The 11,038-nt window shown below is 39.3% G+C and overlaps 1 long non-coding RNA gene across 1 annotated transcript; it reads left to right on the top strand.

The window, feature by feature from the left end:
- The first annotated feature begins 1,858 nt into the window (after nucleotides 1-1,858).
- Nucleotides 1,859-11,038, top strand: LOC135578975 (uncharacterized). Its single transcript, XR_010471101.1, has 2 exons — nucleotides 1,859-3,199; nucleotides 7,588-11,038. It is a non-coding gene; the product is annotated as an uncharacterized LOC135578975 (long non-coding RNA).

Here is an 11,038-nt window from a genome sequence, read left to right as displayed (position 1 = left end):
GATTAGCTGGAGGAGAAACAAGATAACTTGATGACTTCATGTAGAAGCACTTGCTACTGTCCAAAGCCTGTCTAATAGCAGCTTGTTCCTATGTCACTGTTGTTCCTGCAATTGCACTTAGGTCACTGTTATCTGCTACAAGTTAAAAAATGCTTAATCTCTGAGGGACAGCTTTGGCCTACATGGGGTTTATGTTTTGGTTTGTTTTGGTTTGTTGGGGTCTTTTGGGGTTTTGTTTGGTTTTTTGTTTGTTTGTTTTTTAAATCTGCATTCAGGCCTCAGTGTACAATGTTCACTATTGCCAGTTTGTTCACATTCCTCTGTTTTTCTGACTGTCTTTAAATGCCTGCCCCTGTATCCTCTGCATTGCAGGCAGCTGCTGTGAATTGTATTGATTTTAACTGATGCTGGTGGATTGGTTTTCTTTAGTTCGCAGTATAAATTACAGAAATGCCATCCACACCCTGTAAAATATTTGGTGTAACATCTCTACATACAGGAAGAACAGGTTTTATATAAGCAGGAATATCAGAAAATACACTTTTTATTTATCGTAACTGCCTCAGTTTTCACTATCCTTATCCGGTTTCACACGAAAGTGTTTCTTAATATGATAAGCCAAGCCTAGTGGTGAAACAGTCTGCATTTTAATAGGTTTAATTAAAAAGGTTAACGACTTCAGCCTTTTGGGGTGATTTGCCTAGTTTTAGCAATTCTCTTGGGATTCTTCTGAAGCTGGTCATATCTTCTATTAGGGAAACCACTGGTAGCAGCTATAGCAAAGTATCTTCTAAAAACTCAGTGAATTTCATTTATAAGGTAGAGGTGTTACATAAACCTGTGCTGGACACTTGCTTTACCTTGAATTAAACTTGAAAAGAACAGTTTCCTTTTTCCACAGTCTTCATTTTAGAGGTTGTTTATCCTTGAAGAAACTAACAACATGGGAAATGTGCTACCTCTCAGTATGTGAGACCGAATCACACTGATCAGCCTAATTTTATAATTCTTTCCGTAAGTGCAGACACATACATTTTAATTTTCTTTTCCAGTAGACCATGCAGAATGCATTATTTTTCTTCAGATACATCTAACACTTCAGTGACCACAAAATCTCTAGCACACTCAATGTAAGTAGCACCTGACTCATGTCAGATATATGGAGCAGAATGCAGGTTTTAAAATCCACTTTAAGCGGCTAGTTAAACCTAATCTCTCTAGCTGTTTGGGGGATTTTTTTAAGTTTAAAGTGCTAAAAAAGTACCTTTGTGCATGACAAGCTGCTGTACTGTAAATGGATATCAACTCAAGCCCAAGGTCCAGAGGAACAAAAACCTCCCTGAGATCCCCCTGGTGATCTCCAAAGGTTCTCAGACCACATCAGATGCTGACAGAAACAGACACCTTGCAGGACACCTTTGTGACAGCACTATACACCTTTTACCCAGCCATTTTTGTAGTAGGATGAATTCTCTTTTCAGCTTTACAAGGTCAAACTTTCATCTTCTAACCACAATAGGTAGCTATTCTTGAAGGTAAAATGAGGATGGAGGAATTATGTCCCACTCCTTCCCACTGAAATGGTCTCACCACAAGAAACCAGCTCAAATTTCTTTAGACCACAGTGTCAATAACATTAAGTAAAATTATGATTAGAGGATTCACTTGAGAGCAGAGAGTTGTGTCCTGGTCTACATCCAGAAAACTATTTGTGCATTTTTCTATTAAATATAAAAGCAATTATAGGAACAGGAACTAGACCCCAAACCATTGATGAGTCCCTTTCAGGTGAGTGCCTACTGATCAAATTACATATATATAAAGAAAAACATTCCTTTTAAACTCTTCCTTTCTGGCCCAGTGAGCTCTGTGAGGGACCTGTCCTCCAACATATATAGATGGCCTCAGTGTTCAGGTACTTTCAAGTGAAACAGGAAAAGTTTGTTTAAATCTAAAGCAAAAGAACAAATTGAAATGTTGAAATTATCTGAGTTCTGTATTTGTGTAAGAGTACATAAGCAAAGGTGTCACCCCATTGAGATGTACATTCACTGAGCTGGGAGGGAGGTAGGAGTTGGTCTCTAGGATCCTGTCAGCAAATCACATCAGCGGCCACAAGCGGCACCTTTCCTCGTTCAGCCCTGCTGACTACCTTCTTGTAGATTAAATATTTCCTGTGTGTATACTTCCAGGAATAAACTGTGATCGCCTCTTCCCAGGCTGTGGAGCAAGAAGGGCAAAGATGGTAACACATGAGCGATACCTGAGACCAAAAAAGAGGACCAAGACCTAAGAGGTGCCCTTGTCAGCTTTTTCTCACCAGCTCTAGGCAGCTTTGCTCAGTATGATAAGTGGTTTGGGTCTGTTCTTATGTAACATTTGATAGGAAATTAGAAATAAATTTTATTTGAAAGAAAGATTAAATAAGTCTCTTTTGGGGAGAGTGTTAACATTTGACCAGAGATTTTGCAAGGCCAAAAAACAGTTTTGAAAAAAGAATGGGGTGGTTCTCTGTAACTGCTAAGTTGTAAAAACTTTTACTCATCTGCCCTAAATTTCTTTCATTATGATCTATAGAGGGAGAATGGATTCAGTGGCACCCAGTGTCACTGTGGCACAGTGAGATTTCAGGATTTCAGGCAAGTACAGTCAGGCAGCTCCTGGGAACTGACTAGTTTGGTTCTCATTTTCATGACATTTACAGAAAAAGAGTAATTCTGAATAAGCTGATTTGTGAGCCTCTGGTCAGCCAGTCTTACAGAATTGCCTCTTATTTTCCTTAAGGTGATCACCAAACACATTAGGGAGCTCTTAATCTCAGGTGTTGTTTGATCTGAATGAAAACTAACACAAAATCAATTTTTAGGTGTAGGACACAGCTCTGCTCAGTGAAACTGATTAAAATAGAAGAAAATTTTCTCTTGATTTTTTTCATCTTTCTTAACCTTGTTTTCTGTGTATTTGGCATGAAAAAGCTCTGTGCAAGTCTCCTTGCCATCACCTTGAAGCCTGGTAATGTACCTGCTCCTCTAAGGAATCTCACAGCTTCTCCTGCAGCAGAATTGCTCTCAGTGTTGTTTCTGCCTCTTCCTCCCTCAGCTCCAGAAATTTCTCCTATGAATGCTTAGTATCTCCCACAGGAAAGAGCAATCTCACCTCTGTCTAGGGAGCTCCTCCTGAGGGCAAGTGCTACAGAAAGGTAAGTTGGGGGCTTCCTTACAGGCCTGACACTGCCACGATGACAGACCAGATCATATACTAAAACCAGGATAAAATACCAACAAAAAATGAAAAACTATCAATTGCTCTTGGGTTGCAATAGTGATCACAGAATCATAGAATGTCGTGAGTTGGAAGGGACCCACAAGGATCATCAAATCCAGCTTCTGTCCCTGCATAGGACAACCCTAAAATTCGTACCGAAGAGTGTTGTCCAATCGCTTCATTAATACTGTCAGGCTTGGGGCTGTGAGACCTCTTTGAGGAACCTATTCCAGTGCTCCATCACCCTCTGGGTCAAGAACCTTTTCCTCATGTCCAACCTAAACCTGCCCTGGCACATCTTCCTGCCATTCCCTCGGGTTCTGTCATTGGTCACCAAAGAGAAGAGTTAGGCGCCTGCCCCTTCTTCTCCCCTTGTGAAGAAGCTGTAACCGCCACGAGGTCTCCCCTCAGTCTCCTCTTCTCCAGGCTGAACAAACCAAGTGACTTTAGCCGCTCCTCATCATCTTCCCCTGCAAACCCTTCACCAACTTTGTAGCCCTCTTCTGGACACTCTCCAGTACCTTTATATCTTTTTTATGCTGTGGCACCCAGACCTGCACACAGTGCTCCAGGTGAGGCCGCACTGGTGCAGAGCAGAGCGGGACAATCCCCTCCCTGCCCAGCTGGTGATACTGTGCTGGATGCACCGAGGACACGGTTGGCCTCTTGGCTGCCAGGGACATTGTTGGCTCATGTTCAACTTGCTGTCGACCAGAACCCCCAGACCCTTCTCCACAGAGCTGCTCTCCAGCACCTCATCCCCCAGTCTGTGTGTACAGCCAGGGTTGCTGTGTCCCAAGTGCAAAATCCAGCACTTGCCACTGTTGAACTTCATGCAGCTGGTGGTTGCTCAGTTCTCCAATTTGCCCACATCCCTCTGCAGGGCCTCTCTGTCAACAGCTCCTCCCAACTTCATGTCGTCGGTGAACTTGCTTACTGTTCCATCAAGTCCCACCTACAAGTCATTTAGTCTTTATGAAGACGTTAAAGAGCACGGGCCCTAAAATGGATGGTGATGATACACCAGCCTGAGTTAGCAACATAAATTCAATCTGTAATTGATCCATAGGGTTAAGCTTGAACTTTTAAGGTAAGTTTATAACCAACTAGCTGTTCATAATAAATAACAATTTACTATTAATCTGAGCCTGAGTTGAGGCCATTTCTTTTTTATACAACGCTGACATGCCCTTTACGTTCAGAGGTTTTACTTTTTGGCTGAAATGTTAAGTCAGCTCACTTCTCTTCCTTAATGCTCTTCCATCCCTTAATGTTCATTCACTAATTCCTTAATGCTCAAGTACTACTTCTTTAAAAGTAGAGGGTTTTGCCGCAGCGTCCTGGCCGAACACCAATTTGGCACTTGGAAAATTTTGCCTAACTCAACTGGAGTTCCTGTGTGATATGATGTGATTACTTGCTGTCTCAAACTGCTGTATGGTGTTCACAGACAGCTGCTCTGTAATTCCACACACCACTGTAAATTCACAACACTATTGCGAACCTTACAGAACCTATATTAGTGGACACCTGAGACTGCATCTGGAATATTGTGTCTAGTTCTGGGCCCTTCAGTTCCGGAAGGACAGGGAACTGCTGGAGAGAGTCCAGAGCAGAGCAACAAAGATGATGAAGGGAGTGGAGCATCTCCCTTATGAGGAAAGGCTGAGGGAGCTGAGTGTCTTTAGTTTGGAGAAGAGGAGACTGAGGCGTGACTTCATTAATGTTTACAGATATATAAAGGGTGAGTGTCACGAGGATGGAGCCAGGCTCTTCTCGGTGACAACCAATGATAGGACAAGGGGTAATGGGTTCAAACTGGAACACAAAGGGTTCCACTTAAATTTGAGAAGAAACTTCTTCTCAGTGAGGGTGACAGACACTGGAACAGGCTGCCCAGGGGGGTTGTGGAGTCTCCTTCTCTGGAGACATTCAAAACCCACCTGGACGCCTTCCTGTGTAACCTCATCTAGGTGTTCCTGCTCCGGCAGGGGGATTGGACTAGATGATTGTTTGAGGTCCCTTCCAATCCCTAACATTCTGTGATTCTGTGATTCTGTGATTCTGTACGTGTGTCTGGAGGAGATACAATATCTAAAAAGTTGTCTTGGAGTAAAAGAGATCTAATAGAGCCAGTAAGTCCCATTTCCAATAGTTTCACAGAAGAAGAAGAAGAAAAAAACTTGGTTTAAAATGTACAGAAAGTTCCAGGGAAAGGCAATCAGTCCTCACACAATTTCCTTTTGGCTGACCTTTGCTAGATTTTAGTGAAGGAATATTAATGAATCTCCAGCACTAAAGTAATTTAATGAGAAAAAGGTACTTAACACAGTATTTCGGCCAGTGGAAAGCTACTTCCTAGTTGCCTAATAAACCTATTTGCTAAATGTTAGAGGAAAAACACAAATGTAAATTTAATGTTAATATAATATAATGGAATTTTTGTAACAGATCATGTGAAATTGGGCACTTCAAATTGATACATGCTTTTTTCTAAGAGGTATTCAAATTATTTCATTCAAATCACAATTAGACATGGTTTGGTTTAGAAATATTGTTTCCTGTGATCTTCATAGTTTCTAATATCAGTTTCATTTTCTCACTCATAAACCCAAAATCATAATACCCCTAAACACAGGGCATTTCCAAAAGATAGACCTAGTTTCAAAGATATGGTGATTTCAAATTTTGTCCATCTTTTTGAAACATCCTGCAATTTTTCCTTTCAATGTATTATTAGTTGATTTTGTGTTAATGTTATTTAAGTAGGAAATGTCATTAATATTTTCGTTATATATTCTTTATGTTTTAACTACCAGAAAAACTTAGAGTTCACAGTTTAATCCCATCCAGTGCTGGTTACACTGTTAGAAAATCAGTGGCAGTGAAGGGCAGTCTAGAAGAACATATCAGTTATTCTGATTGCATGTTGGGCCTGATCCAAAGTTCACAGACTAAATTATTGATGTCCTACTTCAAGAGGCTTTGAATCAGACCCTTTGAGAAGACAACCAATAACATCAATAACAACTGGAAATGAACAGTTAAATCAGTTGGTAAATCAAGAAATAGCATTAAAAATTATTTAGATGGTTACAGAAAAGTTGAACAATATCACGGAATGTGGTAAATTAACATTGTGATGAGTCATGCTACTGTGCTGACAAAAGCATTCTGATCGTTTGATTTTGTTCATTTTAGAAAAAATCTGCAAAATTAGAATTAAATTTCCCATGCCACATAAAGTGTAGTATTTGAAAGCCTTTTTACAAGAAATGTGTTGAAATTGCAGTGGGATTTAAAACAGTGGAGAGATGTTAGTTGCAGAACAGTGGGTTTGCAGAGGAAATAATGAATTATATTGACTGTACTAATAACATCCTTTTTCTGGCATTCCTTTATTTCTGTATCCTCATCTCCTCTCACAATTTCAGGTTCTCAACCTGCTTATTACTTGGCAGGATCAAAACCAAATATATTCTTATCAAATAAATTGTATTAAAGTATTACAACTGAAAAGAAAATCAGGATTTTTAATCTACTGTAAAATAACATATAAGCCACCCATGAATCTATATGAAATTGAAAAGAAAAGATACTTTCATCATAAATTTAGGAATAGTTTATTACAGCTAACAAGTCCTTCATCTCAGGTGAAACTTAATTTTGGTAAAATAAGCTGCTGGATAATACCAGCTACCTTTATCTGTTAAATACTGTTATTTTCTTATTTAAAAAATGTGGGTTTATGTGGCTGACTTCTGTGAAATTACAGATCTATGACCAGATGAATAATTACAGAATATTCCTCTGTTTTACTGGGTTTCGGTTTTATGTAAAAAAAGTTCCAAACAGCATAAGCAGTATGCAGAGCTGCCTCTGCTCAGAAATTGCAGCCTGTTGGTTGGATAGCACAATACAACACTTCACTGCTCTTTTTGCCAAAGTTATACATTCACAAAAAGTACACATTTTTCAGAAGTCTCTGCAAATATGTTGAGTTTTACTCTTCTGGAAAGATTAATACAAGCCAATCTTTTGAAATCTAATTTGTCTGTTATTTGTTTTGCCCCTTTCCTTTTTGTAATTTGGATTGCTTGTAAAATTCCCAGATCTACATTGTATAATCTTATCATCTTATTACTCATATTTTTACACAATGTAATTCATTACAGCAATCCTGTAGCTCATATGAGGAACCAGATAATAATACAGGGAATTCAGCAGCTTGAGAAAACACGTTTGAGTGTATTGTGTACCTTGGTGTGGTTCCTGTGATAATGTTAACAATAAAAAATAAGGTTTAAAATCGTATTTTCTCAGGCTTCTCCCCAAGGAAGGATGATCATCATTCAGAACGGGGCCTTGGAAGGTGCCAGTGCTGCCAGCGCAGGTTCAGGAGCATCATCTCTCTCAGACAACTTCAACGAGAGAGACTGAGGATACCAGTAGAGATAATCTATTGTCAATCATTTGGAGACCATTAAATGGACACCATGAATTTCTTGTTTTTAAAAGGAAAGAACATTTTCTGCTGAAGTGTCTTAGATTCCACCCAGACAAATAATCAGGAAAAAGAGTACTAGTGTATGCTCTGTATGACAAATAGATGAGAAAATAACTAAACCAGTCCATCTCCTCGATTTTCTAAGGCAGATGCAAAAGGATCTAGACTCTGCAAGTCTTATATAGGCACGTTTGTGTGGCTGGAAAGTGCTGCAGAACCTGCAGGTGCTGCCCCTGTCACTTGGTTTGTAATCTGGCCGCTTTCCTAGAACTGGTTTACTATACTGAGAAAATAACAGAGAAGGTTACTGGTGGCTGATAAGATTGACAGCAGGGAGCATGACAATCAAATCAGTTTAATCCCAGTCTTCATAATCAAAAGAATGATCTGAGGCATGACGTTCTAACTGATAATAAACAAATTATAATACTTGCCACATTTTTCACAAGTCCAGTACAAATTCAAGACAGCATTCAACTGTGGATACAAAAGCATTTGATAAAGGCAAAGGAATGAAAAAGTAAACAAATCTTGCAATAAACGTGAAATGAAAAAATAACATCCTTGTGGACAAAGATGATAATGTGAAGTAGAAAACACAAGGATGGGAGAAAAGAAGTTGAAGCTGTTTTTCTAAATTATTTCAATATTAAGGCAGTGTGAGGGAGAAGGCTTCTAATAGGCTCAGTATGATTTCATAGAGAGCTGTAATCCCAAATGCTGCAGTTTATCTCCTGATATTGCTGGATTAAATATTTTCAGAAAGAATACCTTTACTCCTCTAGACATCTCAGCTCATGAGAGGGGGAGCATAAGGGAGAACTGCACTTCTGCTTCAAAACACTCCTTGACTAGAGGACTTGCCTTTCAATGCTGATTTTTTTCTGTTAATGAAAGACAATAATAATGCTTCATAATGGTATTTGCTCATATGACCATTAGTCATCTTACTCTAACCATTTAGATGGGTGTGATGGTGCTGGAAGAAACTCATAGTTTGAACAGTGAACAAGCATTGCCCACACCTATGGGTCAGACCCAGACTTATCCCACAGTGGGGGTTGACAGGAGGAGTTTGGCCAAATGCCTGCAAAGCAACAAAGTTCTTCACCTCATGTGAAGAAATAGGGTGGCTCAGAAGGCCATTTCCAGTTTAGTTATACCTAAGCTTAACAGCTTTTCTTCATTTTTGAACTATCAGACTGAAACAAGGAGAAAGTTTTGGAGACTGTCTGCTAGGTAAGAATAGTGTTTTGAGACCAAACTCATATCTTTTCTAGGTATACTTGGATTTGATTTCTCTGTGGAGTAGATTTCAATGGAACTGAGACTGAGTACTTAGTCTTGCATACTCCAAAATTTATAGTAGTCTAGGAACTGAAGTGATGACACAGTCAGTAAGAAGTCAATTTGTTCTTCAAGAATCACAACTCATTACTAATATTATCATCCCAGAGACTTCAAGAACTGATACTAACCTGAGACCGAAATGGCAAACAAATTCTTTTGGTACATGCATGGCTCCTGCTCCAAGAGTCACTGCACTCTTGCAGAGTTCAGAGCTCCGCAACATAGGAATATGATTTTTTTTTTAAGTACAATCAAAACCATTGGCATTACATTCAACAAGGCCACAACAACAGCATTTATTACAGTGTGCATTTAAGAGCAGAGATCTCAGAACACTATCTCGGAAGAGAGTATATGACCACTGCAGTGACTGCAAGGCATTCTAGCAGAAGTTGTTCCAATTCCTTCTTCTTCTGAAGCTCTTTCATCTTGTACAAATACTTAAATATTAATGAGGAGGAGATGAGAATGATGCAACAGGTTAAATGCTCATGCATTTATTGAGAAGGTGGAACAGGCAGCCATCAGTTCCTGATAAATAATTACACAAAGCAGAACATCTGATGTTGAATGTCTGAGTAAAGGTACATCCACGTGCTATGACACCTAGAACATGCACCAGGTAGGCAGACGGTAAAAAAGTGAGGTTTCTTAGGGAGGATTTGAACTTCAGTCTCCCATACATTGTACAAGTGTCCTGACTACTCACTGAGGGCAATGAGGGTAACTGGTACTTAGAACTTAGTGCTGTATTTCTGTTGTTTACTTTCATTAGAAGTATCTACACTGGAAACCAAATACTATGTTTGATATTGAACTAAATATTTCCTTGATTCAGAATGAATATTTTCAGCCATTCATTACTATGAGAAAAAATTCAAAAAAAGTCTTCTCCAAAAAGAATATATTAAAAAAAAATAAATAAAATAAAACTCCAATTCAGGTATTATTTTTCATGTTTGGCTCAGCCACCAAACAAAAATAATCTCTTGCACAGTATTAAGCGAGATCACCCTTCTTATAAGGAAGCAGCGTGACATAAATTGTCAGTAACTCGCAGGAACACAGTAAGAACTGCCACAATTTAGAGTGGGACAAGTATGGCAACAACAGATGCAGTATCTTGTGGTGGATACAAAGTCAGTACCACAATAGAAAGCCACACAGTGTCAACAGGCTATTGCAGGGTCAGTTTGAGAAGCCATTAGCAACCCAGCGTCAACAGCAGGAAGCACAGCAATGATAGATGAGTGAGCAAGAGACAGAAGAAAATAGTATTTTAAAATTCTAAAAACTGGAGTTTTCTCCAGAACAGTAAAGCCAGGAGACAGAGAGTCGCAGGCTAACATGGGAATCGAGAGGGATATTTGTAACGTCATCACCTCCCTGAATGTCAGATGGTTCAGTACCAATCAAACTATATCAATTTTTATCAAATTGGGAAGCCCAATATCTCCTCTTTGAAACACAGCAAGTGCATTTGGTAGTCCAGAATAACGGATTATAGGAAATCTCTGATATCATATTTTTGGACTATCCTGGATGAGTTTTTAGTATTTCTGGCAGATTTCTACCCTGGTATTGTCCAAAAGTGTCCATCTGCAGTTACAGAGATATTCCTGAGCTCCTTGGAAAAGACTGCCAAGGGCAAAGCTGTAAGTGACTGTGTATGTAGATATTAAGTGCAAAGACGGACAGACTTCTACTGCTCCTCCTTGTGGTTGCCCAGGAACCTCCCTGTCCTATGCACGAGTATCTCAAGGAATCCTTAAGGACCGTCCCTAGGAATCAGGCTTAATTAGAATTTTTTCCAATATTTTGTTTGCAAGAGAAAAAAAGGTTGATGCAAAAAAAAAAAACCCTACAGGAATCGACTCTAAGAACATCTGGCGATTGTCAAACAACTTCACATTTGAC

Source organism: Columba livia, chromosome 3 (assembly GCF_036013475.1).
Source record: "Columba livia isolate bColLiv1 breed racing homer chromosome 3, bColLiv1.pat.W.v2, whole genome shotgun sequence".
Classification (NCBI taxonomy): Eukaryota; Metazoa; Chordata; class Aves; order Columbiformes; family Columbidae; genus Columba; species Columba livia.
The sequence above is the reverse complement of the archived record's forward strand: the minus strand, read 5'-3'. Positions and strand labels throughout refer to the sequence as shown.